Below are 24,865 nucleotides of genomic sequence, written 5' to 3'. Positions count from 1 at the left end.
CTTCCTCAGGAGTCAAGGTACCTCGGTGGTGCTGGCTGCCCACAGCCCACAACTGTGGTACTTTCCTTAGGCTATTTCTCAAGAGCTTGCTCGGAGAAGCAACAGTTAAGCACCACAGACGATCCTTTATATATATGTTATATTATTTACTCCTCAAAACAACCTGACGAAGTAAACACAGTTATTTTCACTTAGCACATGAAGAAACTGCTGGTTATGGAGATGAAGTATCCTGCCTGTGGTCACACACATAGTCTCTTTCTCCTTCCAACATAACAGGCTACATGTCCAGTCAATCTACTATGTGCAAGGGTAAGACCTATGTTTTTACACAACATTTCAATATTTTTAAGACAATACTAGAAGTACCTATAAATATCGCAAAGAGCTTCATTGTTTACAAATTTCTCGCACATTCAGTATCACAGTGACAAGTCAACAAGGGAAAGAAAACATAAGTCCTCACCATCCTCAAAAAAAGAAATTTAGGTTTCTGTATAGCTGTAAATCCTTTAAAAATTTAGAGTTTATAATTTTTAAACTTTAGTTAGTATTAAAAATAAAGGAGGGGCATGACTCAGTCATGCCTCAGTCGTTGAAGCGGTCAACTGTCTAACTCTCGACTTCAGCTCAGATTGTCATCTCACGGGTCTTGAGATTGAACATGGGTCTTGAGATTGAACCCGGCCCTGAGCTCTACACTCAGCAGAAAATCTGTTGGAGCTTCTCCCTCTCCCTTTGCCCCATCCCTACTCTCTCTCTCTCTAAAATAAATAAATCTTTGAAAAAAAATTTTTAAAAATAAAGTAAGTGTTTGGGGTGCCTGGGTGGCTCAGTCAGTTATGTGTCCAACTCTTGATCTTGGCTCAGGTCATGATCTTGGCATTGTGAGACTAAGCTTGGCATCAGGCTCCATATGGAGCCCTCTTGGCATTCTCTCTCTCCCTCTTCCTACCCCACGACCAAAAACAGTAAGATTTTTTAAATAAATAAATAAATAAAGTAAGTGTCAGCTTATGTGTTTGGGATTATTTTCCTAAGAATACTGTTATGTTTATCCTTCCCCTAAAATTAAAAGCACAGGCTGTAATAAGCATGTTAATGGTTAAATAGTGAAAAAATAAAGTATGTGTTTAAAATACACAACAGGTTAGAGATAATTAGAAGCTAGTCAACATTATCCAGCTAGAGAAATGTTTTGATTTCTAATATTGTCAAATTTTATCTCCCTAGATAGGTTAATAATAGTTCAGCTAATGCAATTTTAGACCTCATTTAATCCACGCAACAACTGGAAGATAAGAATTATGATTCTCACTTTACAAATGAGGAAATTTGGACTCAGAGAAGTAAAATACATTCCCAAACGACAGCGCCATCATTTGGATTTAGGAGTATCTCTCCCAAGGTTTGTGCTCCTAAACACTTCAAGGCCTTCTGTGTATCTCCTTCTTCCTACCAAAGCCCAAGCCTTACACACGATCTGACTTCATCCGTCCCTAAGTAGTGCCAGGGGTGATCCAAGTCTACATACACACCAGTTTCCGTCACAGATGAACAATACTAGACATTCAACAAAATGCACTCTCAGAAAAGATGAATACTTTGACCGTCACTTTGACAGTCCAAAAACGTTTTAAATATTATGTGCATTCTGCCACTGCACACATGAATCATATTCTTGACTTCATGTTAAAGTTAAATATCTTATCTTTGCCGGACTTCCAAAATTAATATGCTGATGATTCACAACCCCTTGTAACATCACCTTTGGCCTACCATTTTTCATCACTGTATTATGATAGAAATGGTGCTTTGGAGTTAAATCATGTTCATCTGGAGGAAGATTGTTATGGTCTGCATAAATAGCATTCAGTTATTTTTGAAGAATTATTTTCTCCATCTGTTCAAATCAATGTTCGTTACCCTCAAACTGGTAACATTGCCTACCTGAATTCTTGGCTTTAAGGGATTTACTTAGCCTGCTCCTTGACCTTTTATTAAATGATCTGGAGCTCTTTTACTTCTTCAACAAGTTTTGCCTGACGTTTTAGTCATGCAAAAAAAAAAAAAAAAAGAAAACTATAAACCAAGATTTTAAAAAATACTGTACAGATTTGCACACGAGGAGGCTGGCAATCTTCCACACAGTGTTCATTCTCTGCAGCACAAATCGTCACCACAATAGAGAGCCTAAAACAAAAGCCAAATGCTGCAGAAGGAGTACTTTTCCTTCTGAAAAAATTCCAACATTGGGGAGCATACTTTCCTATGGATGCACACGTATAATTTCCATTATTGTTAATGGGAGCTATACATGCATAACACCCATTACTGCTAATGGGAGCTAAGTGCACACACAGGGGTAGAATACAGTGAAATCTGTCTTAGCGAATCACCCAAGAGACTAGCAAAAATCAGTTGCCTGGTAGAGAATGGTTTTAAATTAAAAGCAGAACAGAACTGAACTTGAAACCACAGGGGAACTATTTAAACTTCAGGGAGCAGTGGGAATTGGCTTCTCTCTTTCTTGCTCTATTCCAGAATCTTGTTTTCCTCATCCATGTTCTTGATGAGAGCCAATGACCTTGTGATCTCCTAAAGAGATGATCTGAAAATGAATTTCACACCTCCATTGACTCAAATGATAAACTTGGGGATCTTTTGGTGGGGGGAGGGAATACAGCTTCAAGATGATTACATAACAGCATATGCAAAATACAAGTCACATGGTTACATTTAATGACGGTTAATGAACCAGAATGAAACAGTAAGGCAATATCATTATGGCAATTTATATCAATCATTCATTAAACATCAAAAACATCTGTTCTACTATAATGTTATTGTAAAAGTCAATGAAAGATAAACCAGAAAGTGATTTCAGTCTACCCAAGTGGCCTACCACATTTCAGGGCTTTGGAAACAGACTATTCTTACGGTATCTCAAAATCATAGAATCTTGTCGTACTCCATTCTCTTCATTTTGCAGATAAAGAAATTGCAGACGAGTCAAGTGTTTTTTCCAAGGTCACAGAGTATTAAAGGCAGATCTTAGATCAGAATTCAGAATTTTCTTGACTCCAGATCCAGTGGTTTTAATGTTCAAAGACCTAACCATTTCCAATGACTTTCATCTCTTGGTTTTGTATTGGTCTCTGGGGACCAAATGCACAGATGGGTAGATGAGTTGCAAATTCCAAAAGGGGCAATTCTGGAGCTCCGGAGACATGGGGACTAAACATTCTGCATATTACTCAAGTGATTGCATGCTCCAGTTATTTCTAAAAATAGTTTCAAATATAAATCTCAACAAGTGCTTTATTTTAAAAAGGCAGAAACAAAATAGTCAGAAGTGAAAGGTTTGTTACTTCATGATTAGAGAAGAAGAATGGAAAAATTGTGCTTAGAATGACTTTTCAGTTCTATATCTTGCTACTTATCTCTTCCTCCAAGACTGTAACTACAAGGCACCAACAATAAAGTCGTTCTCATATCATCTATGTTACATATGTGACACATGGAATTTTTGTTATCCTTCATACACAGACGTTCCCAGCCTTGTTTTGAGCTGATTCTCCTACAAATAGGCAGGAGCAGACAGAAAACAACACGGGAAATGTTTGCAAGAGCCGTCAATTTATAAAGACCCATATCACTTCACTGCTCCTTCTCAAGGAAGGTGTCCCTTGCTGCCTTGGCTACCAGTCCCTTGCCCTTCGTAGTTCAAATATTCGGCCTAAGGAAACCAACTGCCCCATGGAAGAACCAGAAATAATCGAATTTCCATTCCAACCAAGATATTTTGCATATCCTGGTTTGCGATTTTACAATGAATATAACCTTTTTTGATATACTTCTTTCACATCGAGGGCCCTGCTGATCCAAACCATTCAAGTTGGAGGGATGGGCAGTTGATCAGTGTGATCCTCCCTCAGGCGCCAGTGTTAGTCTAGCAATAAATTCCAAGTGGGAGGAGAGAAAGAGCAGAGGGAGTGAAAGGGAAGGGAAGGCAAGGCAAAGAATTTGAAATGGAGAGTGGAGTGAGGGAGGGAAAGATGGGGCAGGAAGCGAGGGGATAAAGAGAAGAAGCAGCGGAGAGACGGAAGACAAGGAAAGCAGCAAACAAGTCACCAGAGAGTTTGGGATGGCAGCTCATGAAGCGGGTGCGCTAGAGCAAAAACAGCAAGGAGTTTGAAGCCTGAAATAACTGGGTTGTACTATCAGCTTGTTCTTTACTCTATAACATGTGATATTGAACAAGCTAAATAAACATGCTGTCTCTCAGCTTCCCCCTCTGTCGGAGAAGGACAGAAGGCTGCTCGTCCTATTTTGCAGGGTTGTGGTATGATGAAGTAATATTGGGAAAAGCTTAATAACCCATAAAGAGCTATGAGGTACAAATCCTAGAATACTGACTGTTTAATAAAACAGATGATCGGGGGGAAAAAATCATACGGAAGGTACCACCTTTTTTCCAGGTATCAGAACACATCTTGATGGCCTTTGATTGTCAGCCTAACTTGCTCTGAACACCTTTACTCCTACTCTATCTTTATTCTATGACAAGAGCAACCAAATAGAGACCAAATACTTTATGCAAAAAAAAAAAAAAAAAAATCAGTCCAACCTACTATGCTAACAGCACGTCATTTGACAGAATACTTTCAAAAGTCATGTGGAAGGACAAGTCCCTAAACTAAAAGTAAGGGCCTTGGATACGAGTAGAAGCTGTTTCTGATGACTCTACAAGAAACCAGCTCCAATTTCCAGAGACATGATTACAGGAGGGCAAGTACCCAAGGGGCTGTGGCTCAGCCCAATGGTTGATGCAGAGAATGAGTAAGCTCTTCTGAAGGCGCACAGATCTCACCGACTTCCTTCAGCTCTTTGTGGAAAAAGAAGGAGGTCCTAATTCTTTCTCTGGAATCCTGAAATAATTTATTTTATTTTATTTTTTTATTTTTGTGACCTGTGTCACAAACTAGCTTTCATTGAACCTCTTTTGCATACATGATATATTTTCATTGTCTGTTCATTTTTTTTCCTCCAGCTAACTGTAATCTCTCTGAGGACAGTAACCGTAACTTTCATTGTTGCTGCTAATCTCTGGGGCCTCACATAGTAGAAGATATATAGTAGGAGCCCAATAAATATCTCCTTGATTTATTTACATATGTATTTATTTGCCCACCTTCAATAGATTAGAAAATAGTGTAGACGTAAGCCATCTTACATATGCACAGACCAGCACATAGTTTACATATTAAAATAGTTGTATAATTGATTGTTTGCATAAGTAATTAATTCATCTGAGTATAAACAAGTGCCCACAAAGCCAATTTATTATAGAATAATTTATTCTACAACAAGCATGAATTCCAGCCAAACAGTGCTAGAACATCTAATGATCATGTTCCTAAAACTCATCTTGTAGCTCTTAAAAAAGACAAACAATGGTTTAGTCTTCACACACAAATTTGGGGATTATATCTTCTGAGGAAATGTTGAGATAATTGTTTTGTTCCTAAGAAACATTGTTCCTTGCCATTCTGTTTAATGGTGTATATTCTATGATTTGGAGTTGACTTTTTCCTCTCATTAATATTAGCATTGCATAAACAGTGAGACAGCTATTTATTCACCTATTTTAGAGACATTAAAAAGAAATGTTTTCTTCTTGTAAGATGATGGCACTATTGCTTCACTCTTAGTTTAACATGGTTTAGGGAAAGGAATACTAGCTAAAAATCAAGACTTGGGTTGGGTCCCAGCTTTAATGTTTTGTCAACATCTGACTTGACAAGTTGCTATTTTGCTAATCTTGCTGACCCTCCACTTCTTATCTGTAAAATGGTTGAGAGAGTGTTGGAAGAATAGAATCAAATGTCTAATAGGAGTATTGTATGTTCACTGCAAAGCACCATAAAAAGTAATGACTATAACAATAGATACTTGTATGATACTTGCTGAAAGTTTAGGAATTGAGCATCCAATATTTCTAGCTCATAAAAATTGTGCACTGTGGGTGTTATTATCCCCATTTAATAGATGAGGAAAATGAGTTTTAAGGAGTTTATTTAAGTAAATTGTCCAGGATCAAATGGTAATAAAAGGGAGGAATCGGTGAGCTATTCATAGAAATCTGCAGTCAATTTGCTTACATTTTTGCCCCACTCTTTTTTTTTTTCTCTCTCTCCAATATGGTCTCCAATATCCTTCATTTTTCTAACTTTGGAGAGGGCCGTCTAGTGATAATCTGCATTGTTTTGTGCCTTATCTTTTAAGGTTCATTTCCATCTCCACTCTTCCCCCATATGATACACAGGATTTATGTAACGTTGCTTCTCAACTGATCTACTTTCCTTTTACGCTGGGGAGGACACATACAGATACTAGCAATATCAAAGGTGACAAGAGGGTAGGAATGCTCTGATCCATGAGAGAAATTTCCCAAGTATTTTTGGGTAGACACTGTCATAAAATAACAAAGGGCCACAATAAGAAGATAAAATTACTGGATGGTACTTCTAAGGACAAAAATATTTCTGAGTTGAGAATGAATGTTACATTTACAAGTTCACTTTCCCCGGATCTTTTGATAACGTCCCTATCATTTGTCATGGGATATGGATTGTGGGGAATGGTGTATGGGTATGGTGTGGGGAAATAGGCTGAAGTGTAAAAGATAAAGAAATTGTTCAGCTGGGTAAGGAGTTTTTGTCTATATAAATCTCTATTAAAATTTGCTTCTTCATAAAGGGTCTTTGCAATGAAGAAATCTAATGGATACGAATATCATCAATGGGACAAATTGACACAATATAGCTCCTTATATAATATATCAAGAAACATTCAAGCAAATCTAAATTGAAGATTATTTTATAGAGCAACTGGCCTGTACACTTCAAAAATAGTAATGCCATAAAAGACCAATTTAATTAAAAAAGGTGAGGGGGAGAGGCAGAGGAAATAATTAAAGAATATTAGAGACACGCAACTAAACTCAGTGTATTTTTTACCAGATCTCAAAAAAAAAAAAAAGGATATTTTGAGACACTTGAGGAAATTTGAAGGTGGATTACACATTAGACATAGCATAACAATATTAAACATTTGGAGTATGATAATTATGTTGTGCTTTGTTGAATTAAGTGAAAATTGTTATACTTGGGAAATACACGGTAAAGTATATTAGGATGAACTATATGGAGATCTGCAACTAGCTTTCAAATAACTGAGTTAAAAATTTATTCAGTTGACCCTTAAACAACACCGGGATTAGGGCCACTGACTCCCCAGCCCCACCCCATGCACTCAGAAATCTAGGTATAACTTCTGACTCCCCCAAAACTGAACTACTAATAGCCTATTGTTAACTGGAAGCCTTATTGAGAACATAAACAGTTAACATGTATTTTGTATGTTATGTGTATTCCATACTATATTCTTACAAAATATAAGCTACAGAATATATATATATATATACACACATGCATATATATATGCACATATATACATATGTGAACAGAAAATATGGCAAGCTATAATTGATTAATCTAGGTAAAGTGTATTCTCACAAGATTTCTGAAGAGTTGAAATTTTTGAAAAAGGTTATTTATTTGAGAGAGAAAGAAAGAGAGAGAAAGAGAGCATGCCTGAGTGGGGGTGGGGGAGACCAAGGGGGGGAGAGAGAGAGAGGAGTGCTGAGCATGGAGCCTGACTCAGGGCTTGATCTCATGACCCTGAGATCATGACCTTAGCTGAAATCAAGAGTCAGAGGCTTCACAGACTGAGTACCCAGGTACTCAAGACTTGAATTTTTTTTTTAAGATTTTATTTATTTTTTTGACAGAGAGAGAACACAGGCAGGGGGAGAAGCAAGCAGAGGGAGAGAGAGAAGTAGGCTCCCTGCTGAGCAGGGAGTGCAATGTGGGCTCCATCCCAGGAACCTGGGATCATGACCCGAGCCGAAGGCAGTCGCTTAACTGACTGAGCCACCCAGGTGCCCCAAGACTTGAAATTTTTTAAGTTAAAAAATTGGGGGGGATAAATTGAAACTGTCTGTGTATTGTGTAAGCATGTACTGACATGGAAGAAAGACCATGATTTAGTTGAAAAACATACAAACAAATGTGTATATGCATGTGTATATACACACATACATACACACACAATACTTACATATATAAACGGATATATATAAAAAAGATCCAATTTTACAAAAATTGTGCCTTTGTGCACAGAAGAAATAAATGAACAATAAAAATCTTTGGAAACAGTGACAGTCAAATGAATCAGGCTATAAAGTCAGCTGTCTGTGTACATAAAACTATCTCATTTTATTTGCTTTTGATCATGCTGTATGAAGATTTTAAAAGAAGAATCAGATGAAAAAGGATCACAGCAGATTACAGGTAAGGTTCTTCAGGAAACAGATCCTGAGATGAGGGATAGAGCTCAGGATGTTTATTAGGGCATGCTGTGGATTAACACCCATAGAACAGAGGAGAGGGAAGCCAGGCTGTGTGCCTAAAAACAGTTTCAGCTAACCCCACAGGAAACTCTGGAGCTAAAATGACCCAGGAGGGCTGTCACATGGTGTGTTGAAATGGCAACTCTTACTATCCTTACCCCCATTAGTCTTTGAGTATTGGCTGCCCTGGGAAGCATGTAACCCTGGACCTGGGGCTCTCTACAGCTGAAGGGGTACCTACGAGAAGGCCAACCCCTGGAGTCTGCCAGCAAAAAGCATTCCCAGCAGCTTGACCACAAGCCCTTCCTTGAAAGAGGAATGGATGGCACATCTCTTTGTTTATCACATAATTTGCCTCCTTTTTTTTCACCAGTTATATATTGCTTTTTTAAAATTTGGTTTAGTTGGATCTGGGATAATAATTTCAACCACTCAGTAACCAAATCAGTCGGTTTATGTAAGGTCCACCCTCTTCACTCATAGCCCTGTTATTGTAACAGGCTGTACATTTATTCTTAAGTTCTAGTAATATCTTTGTCTTTCCTAGGACCTGCTATGGACTGAAGTCTGTCCCCTGAAAATTCACAGGTAGCAGCCCTAACTCCCAATGTGACTGTATTTGGAGATAGTGTCTTTAGGAGATAATCAAGGTTAAATAAGGTTATAAGAGTGAGGCTCTAACCCAATAGGACTGGTGGCCTTATAGGAAAAGAGAAAGAAGGAAAGATTTCTCTCTTTTCTCTCTTTTTCTCGGAGCTTTCCAAGCAAAGTCCATGTGAGGACAAAAGCTGCCATCTGCAAGCCATAAAAAGAGCTCTCCCCAGATACCAAACCCTTCCAGAGACTTGATCTTTCCAGCTCTCAGAACCTTGAGAAAATAAATTTATGTTGTTTAAGACATGTAATCGTGGTATGAATATGTATATGTATATATGTGTATATATATTATTACAGTCCAAGCAGACTCCTACAGGGCTGAAATTGAAAGATCTAAAACCTGCCAAGTAATTAGCCTCTGTGATTTACAATTCTTAGACTATCATGATTTAATGCATGCATGGCACAATCGAATTCTGATAATAAAAATCTTGTGTTATATAGAAAACATATCATATTACTCCTCCTCTCTCTCTTTCTCTGTGCCTAAATATTTCCACAACTGTCCTATCTGTACTTTTATATTTAGTTATTATTGTTCACTTTTGCATTTTTTCCTGCTTAAGTAAATCATTGAGATATATTATGAAAAAAATTGTTTGCCTTTGAATTGGGCTAAATTTATTTTGTAATGTTACTTGTTTTTATGATCTTGGTGTCGTTATAAACACAATAAAGTTCTCTAGGATTCCATGAGCACGACTGGTCCATTTTTTCTTTACCTTACCCTGGTAGTCTCAGGAAACTAAGAAAGGGGTTCCAGTAACAGTAATAATTACCTGTTGGCCAGGCTGCTTTGCTTCATTTTGTTTTAGAAAGAAAAAATGTCCTTGAAAAAAAATCCATCCAATCTCGCTTTTGGTTTTTTTGACCATAACTGAAAAAGAGCTAGCCAAGACGTGGACATGGATAAGGCATATCTTTCATGTTCTGCTCAGTGAGTACCAATTGTCTTTTATGGGAGCAGATCCATGGTTTGGGGTTTATTATCACTGGGCCTTCAGGAGGAGAGAGAGCTAAGCAGCCCAAGAGAGTAAATTGGGAGATGTCATTAATTGAAGGATATAAAGCAAAAGCATGTCCAAATGTAAGTTAATGTATTACATCCCTAGGCAGAAATCAGAATATGTGCCTTTTCAGATGTAACATTTTAATTGGCCTACCTGCTAGAAGGTTACATAAAATGTACACTAAACCTCATTACTACTCAATTGTCAAACACCCTCCTTGAAACCTGACTAAAACTAGCAGTGAGTGGGTACAACCCAGAATTATGGGAGACCTAAAAGTTCTCTTTAGGAACAGAAGTTGCAGCACAGAATTTTAAATGGTCCCATTAGGCCAACTATACTCTTGCTATTTTATTCAAGAGTTTTAAGTAAAAAAAGAAAATGAGTATTTGAAAGTTTCTTTTCCACATAACAATCCATATCAAATGCCCTTCTGGAAACTATCTGTGATAGTACATTTCTAATAAAATGCTACTGTTGAATGAAGCCTAACCACCTGGCACAAAAACAAAATACTACTTGTTCTCATGATATTTGAAGATCCTTCTGGTATAGAATGATTCCAGAAATAAGAGATTGTCTTCCCTTACCCCCAACCCTCAAAAACAAACAAACAAACAAACAAAAACAAACAAACAAACAAAAACAGAACAAAACAAAACAAAACCCAACCAAATAAATACCTTGTAAAGAATCATCCCGTTCATAACAAAGATAGAGTATAAAGATGAATGTCATAGAATATCAGAAGCTATTAAAACTCCCCAAAATAAAGATGATATTCAAATGAAGATGAACTCAAAATTCGCTGTTATGTTTCTTGGTTTTCTTCCATGTTGTGGTAAATAAGCTGCCCACATTTCCTCTTTATTTTTTTAGGTGAACTACCTGCCTACAAGTGGTTCCAACCATCTATGCCCGTCTATAATCAGTACAGAGAAATACCATAGTGATAGTCACTATGCTACTGAAATTTTTTCTGTCAGCAAGTATTTATTGAACCTCCAGTTTGCACCAAGACCTCTAGGGATAACCCAGTGAACAGACAACTCCTGTCCTTCATAAACTCATTGTCTAGTTTGGTAGAACACAGAAACAAACAATGGCAATACAGCATGGTAAGAATTAAAATGGTGGAATACAATGGAAAAACATAAAAGGGTCTTGACTGGGTCCTGAAGGTAGGGTCCAGTTAAAAGCTCATAGAGGAGGAACTAAATTAAAACCTGAAGTGGAGTAAAGAATAGGTTTTTAAAAATCTCAAACCTATAACATGTGCAATGACCATGAGGTAAGAACAGATGTGGCAACTTTGTGGAAATTCAGTTGACTAACACCTTAGTTTTCAAGGTGAGGTGGTAGGCATTGGTAAGAAATAAAGCAAGAGAGGTAAGCGTACAGCATAATGGAAAACTTGCAAGCTGCCTTACAGACTCTGAACTTTATTTTAAAGGCAATATGGAACAAGAAAAGATTTTAAACTGGGAAGTCATGTTGGCATTTGGAAAAATCACTCTGGCTGAGATACAAAGAACAGATTGGATTGAGGTACAACGTGAGGCCAAATGGCTGGTTATAAAAAGACTATTGCAGCAATCCAGTGGCAGTAGGATGAAGAAAAAGAGATGAATTTGAGAAAGATTGTGGAGGTAGTTTTGACAGGTCCTAATAATTGTCTAATGGGGAAAACGAGGAAGAATGATAAATCAGAGAATGAAGTTTTTATTATAAGAAATTTGAAAAATAAAAGAAGCTGAAATCAGGAAGGGGGACAAACCATTAGACACTCTTAATAATAGGAAACAAACTGAGGGTTGCTGGAGGGAAGAGCGGTGGGGGGATGGGATAACTGGGTGATAGACATGAGGAGATGTAAGGAGCACATGATGTAAAGAGCACTGGGTATTAACGGGCACTTAAATGGCACTTACTTTCAGAATTGTGTGATTAGTATCTTAGTTTTATAATGTTCAGCATCCCGGATAAGGAAAAGGGTTGGGGGTGGGGATCAGATTGATTTAAAGTTGAAGATTTTCCAGATAGCTGAGACATAAGAGAATAAGACAAAGAATTTGAGATAACGGGCCTCCCCACCCCCAAATGTTTGAAATAATAGACAATAGGATCTAAACTGGGTAGAAGTGACAAAGAGAGGGAGCTAACAGAGGAAAGGTAAAAGGATCAAGGGATTAGCAGTCCTAGGAATTTGGATAAACCTAGTGATAATAGAGGAAGAGACAAAAGTAGGAAAAGAGAGAAAGATGTGGTCAGAGATTTAAATTAATATTTCAGAATTGAGGCAATGAATGACAGTGGGTGCAGACATGCTCCGGGGAGTGAGTAAAAAAGGGTAAAGTTCCCTGAAGTTGAGAGAGACTGGAAGGGACATACTACCTTTTGGATATTGAAGTTACTTGGAAGGTAGAGAGAAATGTGGTGAAGAAAAGGATTATAAGGCCAGTGTCAATTTCTTCAAGGAAGGAGGGGAAGCAACTGTTAGTCAGGTGATGACGCTGACAGTTTGGGGTGGAGGATGGAGAGAGCCTTAATGAACAGCTGTTGTATGAAAGTGAAAGAGTAATGATCTGGAACAAAAATTGAGAAGTGAAAACCATCCATATACCAGAAACCCCAAGGCATGTTGGGGACAGGATGTAGAGGGTAGTGGCCTCTTATTCTATGACATCTCAGTTCCCTTCTCTACAGTTCTGAAAAGGACTGCTCTCCGTGGGTTTATTCAAATCGAAACACCATTTTGAATTGAGCTTATTGTATTTATACTCATGGGTAATAAATCCTTTTCTCTCTTTTCAAAACTAGCTGGATTTTCATGGCCTGAATATTTGGGACCCTACACCACAGCTGCTGCACATCAATCTTTCATGAACCCTAACCAAAAAAAAGTGCTTGTGCCAGCAGAAGGTAAGGACCACACTGGGTTTTCCCATCCAGGGATGGTCACCCTGATGTGTAATCAATCAACAGGAAAGGTGTGCCTTTTGCAAAGAAACTCCAAGAGGTCACTTTCCTAGGTGTGATCAATCTCCCCCATGCTGATCCTGTTACAGCGATTACCACTCTACTCTAACAGCTTCTTCTCGAGGGAGAAACAAAACTGTGTCTGTGAATGTTTAGTATGGTGTGTCTTGTCAGGTTAAATTACCTTGTAACATAACTCACTGTAAATTCACCTCATAAGTAAAAAGCAATTGGAGATTTTAAAACACCATCAAAAAGCATTCTGTTTGGGGGTAGAATTATGTTGTGCAATTACAAATGAACCATGCCATGACCCTCATCATCAGCAAGAGAGTCAGCATTTCTTTAGCTCAGCACATAAGGAGAAAAAAATCCCCCATGCTTTATGGCCTGAAAAGTTCTTGGTAGGCCAAGAAAGTAATATTTGTTTTTGTGACTAGAAAGAAAACTAGAATTTAATGAGCACCTAATATATGTTAGGCTAATGCTTTACACATACACTCTTATATAGAACACAGTATTGAGTGCCACCTTTTCTGGGAAGCCTTCCTTGATCACCTCCAAAATCAGCATACGATGGTTAATTTCATGTGTCAACTTGACTGGACCAATCTTTTGAAGGCATGAGTAGAATAAAAAGGCTGAGTAAGGGAGAATTCATTCTCTCTGCCTGTTTTAGAGCTGGGACAGCTTTCTTATCCTGCCTTCAGACTCAGACTCAGAGTACAACTTACTTTGTTGGCTGTCCTGCTTTTCAGGCCTTTGAACTTAGAGTAGAACTATACCATTAGCTTCTGGGGGGACCTCCAGCTTACTGACAACAGATCTTGCACTTCTCAAACTCCATAATCATGAGTCAATTCCTTATAATAAATCTTAAAACAAATAGGGTACTGCATCTCTGGAGAACTTTGACAAATATACAAGATTAGGACCCCATTATCCATGCTCCTGATCTGTCCTGTGCACATAGTTACCATCTCCTTTGTCTTGCTGTGTACTGTTTTTACTTCTAGACTGTAGCTATTTGATATTGCTCATTTCATATTGTGAGTACTGTGAGTACCTAAAACAGTATCTAGAACAGAAGAGGTGCTCAATGAATGGGATTGATTAAGTGATGAATACTCACTACCTTTATTTTTCTGAGGAAACAATTCAGAGTCATCAGATAATTTACACAAAGCTATGGAGCTAGTCAGTGGCAGAGCTGAGATTTGAACCTGGGAATATCTAACTTCAAAATCCTTGCAGATTTTTCTTTAGACCACGCTGCTTTTCTGCTTCCCTTTTCAAAACAGAATTCCCAAATAATTATATATCCTTTGAGAATTACTCCCATTAGAATATTAGATAGGCAGTTGTGTGAGATTAGAGAACTTTCGCTATGAGACAGACTACCTGACTTTGAATTCTAGATCATCTGCTTACTGAGCAACACTTAGCAAATCACCTACCCTTTCTGTGCCTCGATTTCCTTATCCATAAATTAGGAAAAACAAGTAATATATTCTATGTATGTCAGCAACCCATTGCCACAATAATTCTACCAAAGGAACCACTCTTAACTTAATAGCTTAAAGAAAAATCATTCTTACAGATCTGCTAATAGGCTGGGGTCTAGCTGATTTATGCTGGGCTTGGCTAGGGGGTAGGAGTGGTTCTCTACTTCTCATTGCAACAACTGGGACAGCTCTGCGTGGAGCATCCTTCCTCCTTGCGGGGCAGGTTTCTCTATGGCAATGACAGAGGTGCAGGAGGAAGCGGAGAAACACACCAGGCCTTGTAAGGCCAATATCATGCTGGCCCACATGTAATTGGGCAGAGTAGATTACATGGCCAAGCCAAGGAGTGAAGGCATATGCTTCTCCCACAATGAAACCACGGCAGAGATGTGAAGAACCAGACAGAGAGGAGTTAAGAATTGGGACAAAATTTCAGCCCATCAACCCTCAGACAACCTTTTGAGGGTTGTCATAAAGATATTAATCGTTAATATACGTATCATACATAGAATAGAGCCTGGCACACATTAAGAGCTGAAGAAATGTTCTGAATGTTCTGCCTATATATTAAAGATGAGGTGGCTCTGTCATTAACTGGCTGTAAGATTATGCAAAGTCACAAGGCTTCCCTGGTTCTTTTTTTTTTTTAAACCTACAATTTGAGTTTGTAATAACTGCCTCACTTTCTCCATTGTGTTGCTAAAAGGATCAAATAACATATGGTGGCTGATCATGTTTCAAAAAAGAATAAAACATCCTGGGAATGCGAAGTATAATACATGTCTAATTCTAGATAACCATTTGGTTAAGGTCAGTAAATCCCTCCAATTTTAAGTGATAGGAAGCCATAGTTCTTATTTTATAGATGAAGGTAAATGCTTCAAGGAACTAAAGTACTTCTTTTCTGGCCATAAATCCAAATATTGGCTGAGAAGGGATAGAATTAATGTTTCCTAACTTCTAGATGTTAGCTGGGTCAGAAACTGAACACTGATGCAAAGGTTTATCATCCTTCAGCATGAAGTAGTTCACATTCAAATTCTAGAGGCTCAGGGTAGTAAGGAAATCTCCAAACAACTATGTAGTCTTAGCTAGTTATTCAGCTAATAAATCTCTAGGAGCTAGGGATACAAAGATAAAATGCCCCAGTGCCTGTCCTCAGAGACTTGCAGCTATGGAGTTAGAGACATGAGAACTATCACATGTCTCTGAGAACAAATTATCCCAACATCACCAGAGTTTGGTGCCCAAAGGCCATATTCCATCCTCTACTTACCCCTACCGATGAGACAGAAGAAGAAGGAAAAAAAGATAATTATCATGGAAATCATATCCAGAGAGAATGGGGTGGACTAAAATTGGCAGGAGAAGGGGTTTCTGAGCAGGTAACAAAGACAAGTTCAGAGATTGCATATACACTTGTCTCTACATCCAGGGCGAAAGCTCTGGAGTTCTGAAAGCACTCTCAGCTTTGTGCCTACCTGTGTAAGACATAGGTAAATGCTCAAGTACTTTCTAGATAGTACGCCTGGAGTCATGGCAAGATTTGCAGGAATTATGGAGACTACTGAGGCAGAGCTGGGCAGAAAGGCACAAGCATGGTGTTACAATACAACGCAGCAAGTGCTCTCTGTGCGGCGTGAACACCAGAAGACAGTCCGCTGGTCAGAGGCTTCACAGAGAACATAGTGTGTCTGAGATTTAAAGATGAGTAGGAGTTGGCCAAACATACCAGCGGATCTAAGGCATCATGAGGAAAGTTAACAGGTGCAAAGGCATAGCACATGAGAAAACAGAAGGTGTTAGAGGAAGGATTGCCATGCCTTGTCCATGGGCAGTGTTTATGCACAATCCAGAAAGCAGTTAAAGAGTCCTGTTACCTCTCTCACTAGCACCTAACATCTCGAGCACTTATCTTGGGGCTAAGAGCAGAGACTTAGACCTACAAAAAATAATGACAATACAATGTAATACATGTGATAGTGAAAACACAGTGTATATAAAAGGTAGTGACAGAGAAAGGAGAACTTGAAGTCAGCCTGGGAAATCAGAGAGGTCTTGAAGTGTTGTCTCCTCCTAGTGCAGATTCACTGTTCCTTCCCTCATTCAGCACAGTTGCTGACTTTCCATCACAGCACATTCCTTTTAACTCATGCAAATTTTTCTTTCCATGATCCTGCCACTACCTTCCATTAAGCTTCCCCGTCTCCTGTTATTCTACCGCGTCAAATACCTTTGAACCCCATTTCCTATGGACAGGTTTCAAGGTCTTTCTGGGGCTCTTAGAACTTGGGAATCAGGAACTCTGGCTAGGTATCAGTAGGAAATCACCTTAATGTATTTACCATGTATTCTCTCCATACACAGTCATGTACTGATCACATGTTATGGTCAGGCATTGAACTAGGAATTCGGGACACAGTGGTAGCGTAATGAACTTCTAAGACTCTACGGTTACACATTCCAACATCTCAGTGCCTCAGTTCTATTCCTCTAATCCAGTGAGGGGCTCAGATAAGAGAGGTATGCCAGAAATCCAGAGTTAAGAACAGTAGGGGTTAATAAGAGGTAAGGGGGAGAAAAGCACCCCACCCCCAGAACCCTACTTAGAATGTATTTCCAAATTATAGGGTCATTGAGGTGTTATCATGATATTTGCACTTTCTCTCCTCATTTTCTCTGTTCCTCCCTCTTGACTCTAGATTTGTTTTTCCCTAATCCCTGTTTAAGGAAGTAAGAAGTGAATGAAGAGCTCTAATTTCTTACACATTTTACTGTAAAACAGCATTGTTTACATTCCTGTTCCTAGTGTTTTATCTTGAAAAGCAGAGTCTGCAGTTTACCTTTTGATAGCTAATCCCTTATATCTGTTTAGTTCCTGAATTTATTGTGTTAATCATTAAAAGAGCTTTAATTGATTGCTAAGAAAGGTGGTTGTAATCCATTCCACATCCCAAGACTGCCACACCTCCCAATTACACCCAAAGAGTGGACCCATTTATGACTCCATTAAGTTTGGTCTTTAGATATAAATGGAGTCACATTCTATGCATATTTAAGTTGCACTTACTTCAGTCTCATGGAGAAAGAGAGAGAGAAGTAAAACAGGGCAGGTAATTACACTTGGGAATCCATCCAAAGAGTGCATGCCCTAATTAATTGTGAAAACACGAGTTATATTATTTTCTTCGTCTCAGGTCTCATGTGCCTTTCGAAGAATGAATATGATTCCAATGTTTAAAGACAGTATTTTTTTCATACGTCACCCCCCGATTGCAAGCCAACCACATCATCTGCTCTACTGCTGAGACAGCTCTTTCCAACACTTAACATAAACGTGGAAGTTGGATCTATTGAGAAAATGTATGCCAGTGTACAAAATGATGTCTTCCTAATGTATTTCCAAAAGAAATACTGCTTTCTGTAACATTTGCCTCATATTCTGTGTTAACCTCAGTCTAAAATATTATTTCATTCTACTGCCAAAGTGAGATTGATCCAAGATCTTTGAACCTTCTATCTCTGACCTCTTGTAGCAGATGCTGTCAGTGTCCTCCCATATGTTCTCTGCATTCACCATTTCTGTATACACCTTCCGAACACCACTGTCAGCACCTGCAAATGTGAGGGCTTTCTCTGGTTACTAAGGCCTGTTCTTTACATGCACGGGCTGGTTAGAAGTGCAAGGATATTAATGCACCCTAGAAGCAGCCTGTAACTAATGACTGACAAGAGAACACAAGGTAGACCTAACTCTAAAGTGCCTATGTCAGTGTCCCCCAGAGATGCACAACGAGATGAAGATGAGATGCCCAACGAATGAAGCCATTTATTGTCTGTCTTGCCTTCTATGTCCCTCTCTCCCTTTCTCCTGGAATCCCTCCTAAGAAACGAAATGCCCTGGAATCCTCAGGATCTACTTTGGAAGGAACCCAAACCATGACACCCAGAATCCTTGCTCTCAGCATCAGACTCGAAAAAATAATAAACTTGAATACTGGGTGGAAAAAGCCCAACTACTGAAAATACACCTTATGCCATCTCACATATGCAGCTTGAGCTGGGTTCTGCTCCAGTGAATACAGCCTGATAGAGGTGTTTCTTATGCAGATCTTACTTCCAAATACCTCCAACCATCAGTTCTTTAAGAACAAGACCCTAGTTTTATATAATCTTTGTAACATTTGTAACATTTCCCAACTTCTATGCCTAGAAAAATAAGAATGTATGGTAGTGTTTGGTACAAAACTGGATCTGAAACAAGTGAACAATTCTACCTGATACCTTATACACCTCAACACCAAAAACAGAGAATCCAGTTAAAAAATGATCAGAGGACCTGAATAGACACTTTTGCAAAGAAGACATACAAGTGGTCAACAGACACATGAGAAGATGCTCAGCATCACTCATCATCAGGGAAATGCAAATCAAACCCACAGTCAGGGGCTCCTGGGTGGCTCAGCTGGTTCAGCATCTGACTCTTGATCTTAGCTCAGGTCTTGATCTCAGGGTCGTGAGTATAAGCCACCTGTTGGGCTCCACACTGGGGCATAAGGCCTGCTTTAAAAAAAAAAAAAAAAGACCCACAGTGAGATATCACTTTATGCCTGTCAGAATTACGAAAATCAAAAACATAAGAAATAACAAGAGTTGGTAAGGATATGGAGAAAAAGGATCCCTCATGCACGGTTGTTGGGTTTGTAAATTGGTATAATCACTGTGGAAAACAGTATGGAGGTTTTTCAAAAAGTTAAAAATAGAATTACCATATGATCCAGTAATTTCACTGCTGGGTATTTACCCAAAGAAAACAAAAACACTAATCCAAAAAGATATGCACCCTTGTGTTTCCTACAGTTTTATTTATAATAGTCAAGATATGGAAGCAGCCCAAGTGATTATTCATAGATGAGTGGATAAAGAAGAGGTGGCATATACATGCAATGGAATATTACTCAGTCATAAGAAAGAATGAAATCTTGCCTTCTGCAACAACACGGATAGAGCTAGAGAGTATAATGTTAAGTAAAATAATTTGGTCAGAGAAAGACAAATATCAAATAATTTCACTTCTACGTGGAATTTAAGAAATAAAACCAATCAGCCAACCAAGAAAAAAGAGACAAAAACAAAAAACAAAATCGGGCTCTTAAATACAGAGAAAAACTGGTGATTGTCAGAGGGGAGGTGTGTAGGATGGGCAAAATAGGTAAAAGGGATTAAGAGTACACTCATCTTGGGGCTCCTGGGTGGCTCAGTGGGTTAAAGCCTCTGCCTTCAGTTCAGGTCATGATCCCAGGGTCCTGGGATTGAGCCCCAGATCGGGCTCTCTGCTCGGCGGGGAGCCTGCTTCCTCCTCTGTCCCTATACCTGCCTCTCTGCCTACTTGTGATCGCTGTCCGTCAAATAAATAAATTAAAAAAAAAAAACTTAAAAAAAAAAGAGTACACTCATCTTGATGAGCACTGAGAAAGTATAGAATTGTTGAATCATTACAGTGTATACCTGAAACTAAGATAGCACAATTAATTGTACATGACTAAAAAAAATTGGCAGTGGGTGTCACCTGGGTAGCTCAGTTGGTTAAGTGCCTGCCCTTGGCTCAGATTATGACCCCAGGGTCCTGGGATAGAGCCCCACATTGGGCTCCCTGCTCAGCGGGGAGCCTGCTTCTTCCCTTCCCTTTGCCTGCCACTACCCCCTGCTTGTGCTCTCTCTCTCTCTGTCAAATAAACAAATAAAATCTTAAAAAACCTTTTTAAAAAAAATTTTTAAAGGAAATTCTGGAGCTTCCTCAGCTATATGTCTGTGCTGAGGGAAATGCTTTGATCTTTCAGCAAGAGCATCACTATCTATTCTGACTCTACCCAAAAGCTTATGGAAAAAATCACAGTTTAACTGTATGGATCCCCGGGTACTTAGTTTGAATTAACTGTTGATAGAACGTACCTGCATGAACTACATTATTTTAAGTTATGCACCTAGGATTTCCCTTGGGGTTAGGAATCTTTAAATGTGGTGCATATACCTACATAAACCAAAATAGACAAATTAGTAAGACTCTATAATAAATGAGGAAAACAATTTCTGTTACTCCTAAATAGGACAAATCAATGATTCCATAAAATTTCACTCTCAAAAAGACAGGTGTTTTCAGAGCTACCTTTCTGGAATAAAGCTTGAGACTAAAAGGTTGAAGCAGAAATACAGAGGAAATATATTACATTTGGGGGCAAGCAGAAATACAATACTCTCCTATAATGTTGTTAAATGTTGTCTGAGAGTCTGTGGATTTTTATTGTAAAGGAAAAAGATTAAACAAGTGTATTTCTCCACAGTGCTTTTGACCATGTTTCCCCTTGAGTTGTATCTTAAGGCAAATTTTCCTGTGGCAGTTTAAGATTTTAAGATGTGTGTACATGTTCACTTCAAGCGTTGTAGTGAATTGAGGTGAAACAGTATTTGCTGCTTCTCATTATGGTTCTTAACAAACATTTCACTAATGGGACACCACAGTTAACAGTCTCTAAAATCTGTATATTTTCATAAGAACTATAAGATCTCCTTTTGTTCCTGATGGGGTGGGAATACTTTTCCCTTACACCTCCCCCGTGCCGAAATGTTCTCTGTGCCAACTGACGTGGAGTGTTCTTGGCAGCCTCAGGACCCCGAATGACTGACTCTGGAATACATTGTATTTTTCCAGCAGTGACATTTGGGCATCTAGCTTATTCCCTGGCTGGGCTCTCAGGGCAATCCACACACAGGGATGCCTTAGGCTGGAGACAGAGTCAGCCTGTTGAGTTTGTTCCTCTAAACATTATTTATCACTGATTCTCTGTGGATGACCAGGAATTGTTAATTTTTAATTTAAAAACTAAAATAAAATCATCTGCTCTGCGTATTTCAAGAAAGTAATAGAAACACAGTGTCTGATAGCATTGATTTTATGTAGACTCTAAATCCTTTTTTCTAGAAAAGAATGTCTCATTGTCACATTAATACGATGCAAAAAATAATCTACAATACTCCTCCTACTCAGTGGAGATGTAACCTGTCTCATTAAAATTACAGAAAATAATTTCTGAATCATGGTAAATCATATGATTATATGCATAGGAAACACCAAAATGGCCTTTTTCTTTTCTCTAATGTTTCACCCATGCAGGATTGGATCTCATTTCCTTGAGGACAACACTTTGGTGCTTATTACTATGCTGTCTCTGAGAGTCAGATCTCCTGACTTCTGTTATAATGAGCTCTAAAGAGAGAGAAAGACACACACACAAAGGATTTTAATGGGAGGGTATCTTGTTGTTAGAACAATAAAGCTAAAACAGCCCTGGAATGATAAATTATTTTAAGTTTCACCATTTTCAGAACAACATTTGAAGAAAATGCCAACAACTTCTTAAAACGCAGTTCTTTCTTTCTGCTTATAATCCCAAGCAGAAGCATTCAGATAATGTGAAAGCACATTCACATTTCATTACCACAGCTGCCCAGGCAGCTGTATAGAAATCTATCAGTTGTTGATGTTTTTGAAGCACTGACAGGCAGTCTGAAGGGAAAATCAAGGAAAAAGAGCTAACCCTGAATTAAAAGGTATGCAGATCACTCTCATTTTTATGATGAATAAAATTCAAATAATATTCAAACAAAACTACCTACGAGACAAACACATACACACACACAGAGTTAACACCAGCAAAAGTACGGTAAAACTCTCTGAGCCTAGTTTGGTACACTGGCAAAAATAAATAGACTGTCCCTGGACATTGAACAGCAATAGTGTGGCACCAGGATATTTGTTTCTCTGACTGGCAAAGAGTCAATTGAACCCGAAGCCCGCATTCTCCTCATGGGATTATGGTCCATTAGAGCCAATCATTTTAATCAACTTCATAATCAATATCCATCAGTGAGACGGTATTTGGTATAATGATCAAAGTCTAGCCATTGAAACCAAAATACATGGTCTCAAGTGAAAAAAAAAATAGATTTCTAGGATACTCATGGAGGAAAAAAACAAACAAACAAGACACAGATACTCCCTCTCCAATATCTGACCTTTTTTCCTGAGTCCCCAACCCCAAAGAAAATTCCTCACTCAATGGCAGAAAGGAGTGTGGACAAACGGCAACTGATTGATAAAACTATCAAGAGTAATGAAATAAGATTGATTAACAGGCTAAAATAATTCATCTTAGAGATAAATGAAGATCTTGGTAAAGAAAATTGATCTTTGAATGTTTAAAACCTATGAATTAAGTCTGCAAAAAGAACAAATTTAGTTAAGATGAGTGAAGTTATATGCAAACTTGACTTCTGTTTCCAAACACCATCATACCAACAGAGAGTAAGAACAGCTATGCCCAGTCTCTGAACTGCACCCTCATAACCACCTCCCTATGCTATATCCCAATCCCCTTCCTTCTTCTACATACAGGAACAGGGAATGTTGAATGTATACCAAAGGTATTCTTTAGAATGTTTGTTAGTCAATCCAAATGAAAAGCTACTAGAGTATTAAAGCACATTTTCTTTCCACTGGTGAGAATAATTCTGGCTCACAAAAGTCCAGGTGAATGCATGCTAATTTTTGTCACTAATTACAACACCAAGCAGTCTATGACTTGAGAAACCGGGTAACTTTATTTCATAGAATCTGTCCATACTTTTACTGTACACTTATTATCTGAGGAGGACTATCTCTCCAATGGTTTGGATTAAGCGTATGATAGGGTTTTGTGTTCTGGTACACAAAACTGAAATATGGTCTTCAATTTCCCACGTAGTGATTGCATATGGCAGATTAATGTCAAAGATGCTTTGAACAAGCTAGGTTCATCATCAGAATTTTCCTCCAGTACTGAGTTATGACTTAATGTGCTTCACTGCAGTGTCCCAAAGAGATGAGAAAAAAATGGTTGGAAATATATAGTGTTCATAAAAGAAGTGTTCTTTCCCATCATTCAGGAAATGGCAAGGAAAAGATTTGCTAAACCATCATCTCCAGATAGCAGTCTATTGTGTGACCATTGAAACCCACCTAAATTATTTTAAGGTAGATCATACTTGGAATGCCATGTTAACACATTCATTTGATCAGATACACATATTAGCAGAGCCTCAAACCACTTACTCACTCTGTATGTAGTCGTCACATATAGTGACCCAAGAGTTTTGTGGGTAAGAAGAGAATATAAGTGAGGCCGTAGTTAACAATTTTCATTTCTATATGAACCATCTAGCTTGGTTTTCTTATAGGGCCAGAGATTATATTCATTATAGTGACAAATTTCATGCTGTTGGTATCAAGATGAATCAATGTGGGTGGTTTAGTACAGGCTAGATCAGTGGTTCCTTCCACTGTTCATCTGGCTGTGCCTCAAAATTGCTGTTATTTTTATTTTTGTTTTTCTGCTTTTTAGGCCATATATCCTTCTGAATTTTGATACCTGAGATGATTCTGAAACAGGCATTTATAAGCACTTACAAAATATTGGACTAAACTGATTCTCAACTTAGGGGGGAAAAACCCCATACACCACAATGTAGTAGGTCTGTCAAGCCATCTTCATACCCATGTGCTCCCCCATTAAATAATGATGCTCTCTGTTTCTAGTTTGGTAACATAACTCCTGGAAGAATTTTCAAGCAAAATTGGTTCGTTGTTTAGAAATCAATACGGTAACTAAGCTAAGAGGCTTTTATCTGTATCCAGAGCATACCGCTGTCATTAAATTTCTCAAAATGTATTTGTCTGTTTTATTAATGTTTCTGATTCTTCAATGATCTTCCAAAATCCTTGGAAAAAAGGATAATTTTTAATTTTGCTTGGAGTCTACTACAGAATTTTGTACATGTTCTCCAGATAGATAAATAGATAGACAGACAGACAGATAGATTTGGGTTTTTGTTGGGTTTTTTTGTTTGTTTGTTTGTTTGTTTAAAGATTTTATTTATTTATTTGACGGAGATCACAAGTAGGCAGAGAGGCAGGCGGGGGAGGGGGGCGCAGGTGGGAAGCAGGCTCCCTTCTAAGCAGAGAGCCCAATGTGGGGGTTCAATCCCAGAAACCTGAGATCCTGACCTGAGCCAAAGGCAGAGGCTTTAACCCACTGGGCCACCCAGGCACCCTATTGTTGTTGTTCTAAAATGAACTAGAATACCAAAAAAAGACTCATGCTTACACACTAGGTCTTACACCTCAAGCAAGACCTCTTTGATCA

The sequence above is a fragment of the Mustela nivalis genome, assembly GCF_964662115.1.
Source record: "Mustela nivalis genome assembly, chromosome: 10".
NCBI lineage: Eukaryota > Metazoa > Chordata > Mammalia > Carnivora > Mustelidae > Mustela > Mustela nivalis.
Note: the sequence above shows the minus strand (reverse complement) of the source record.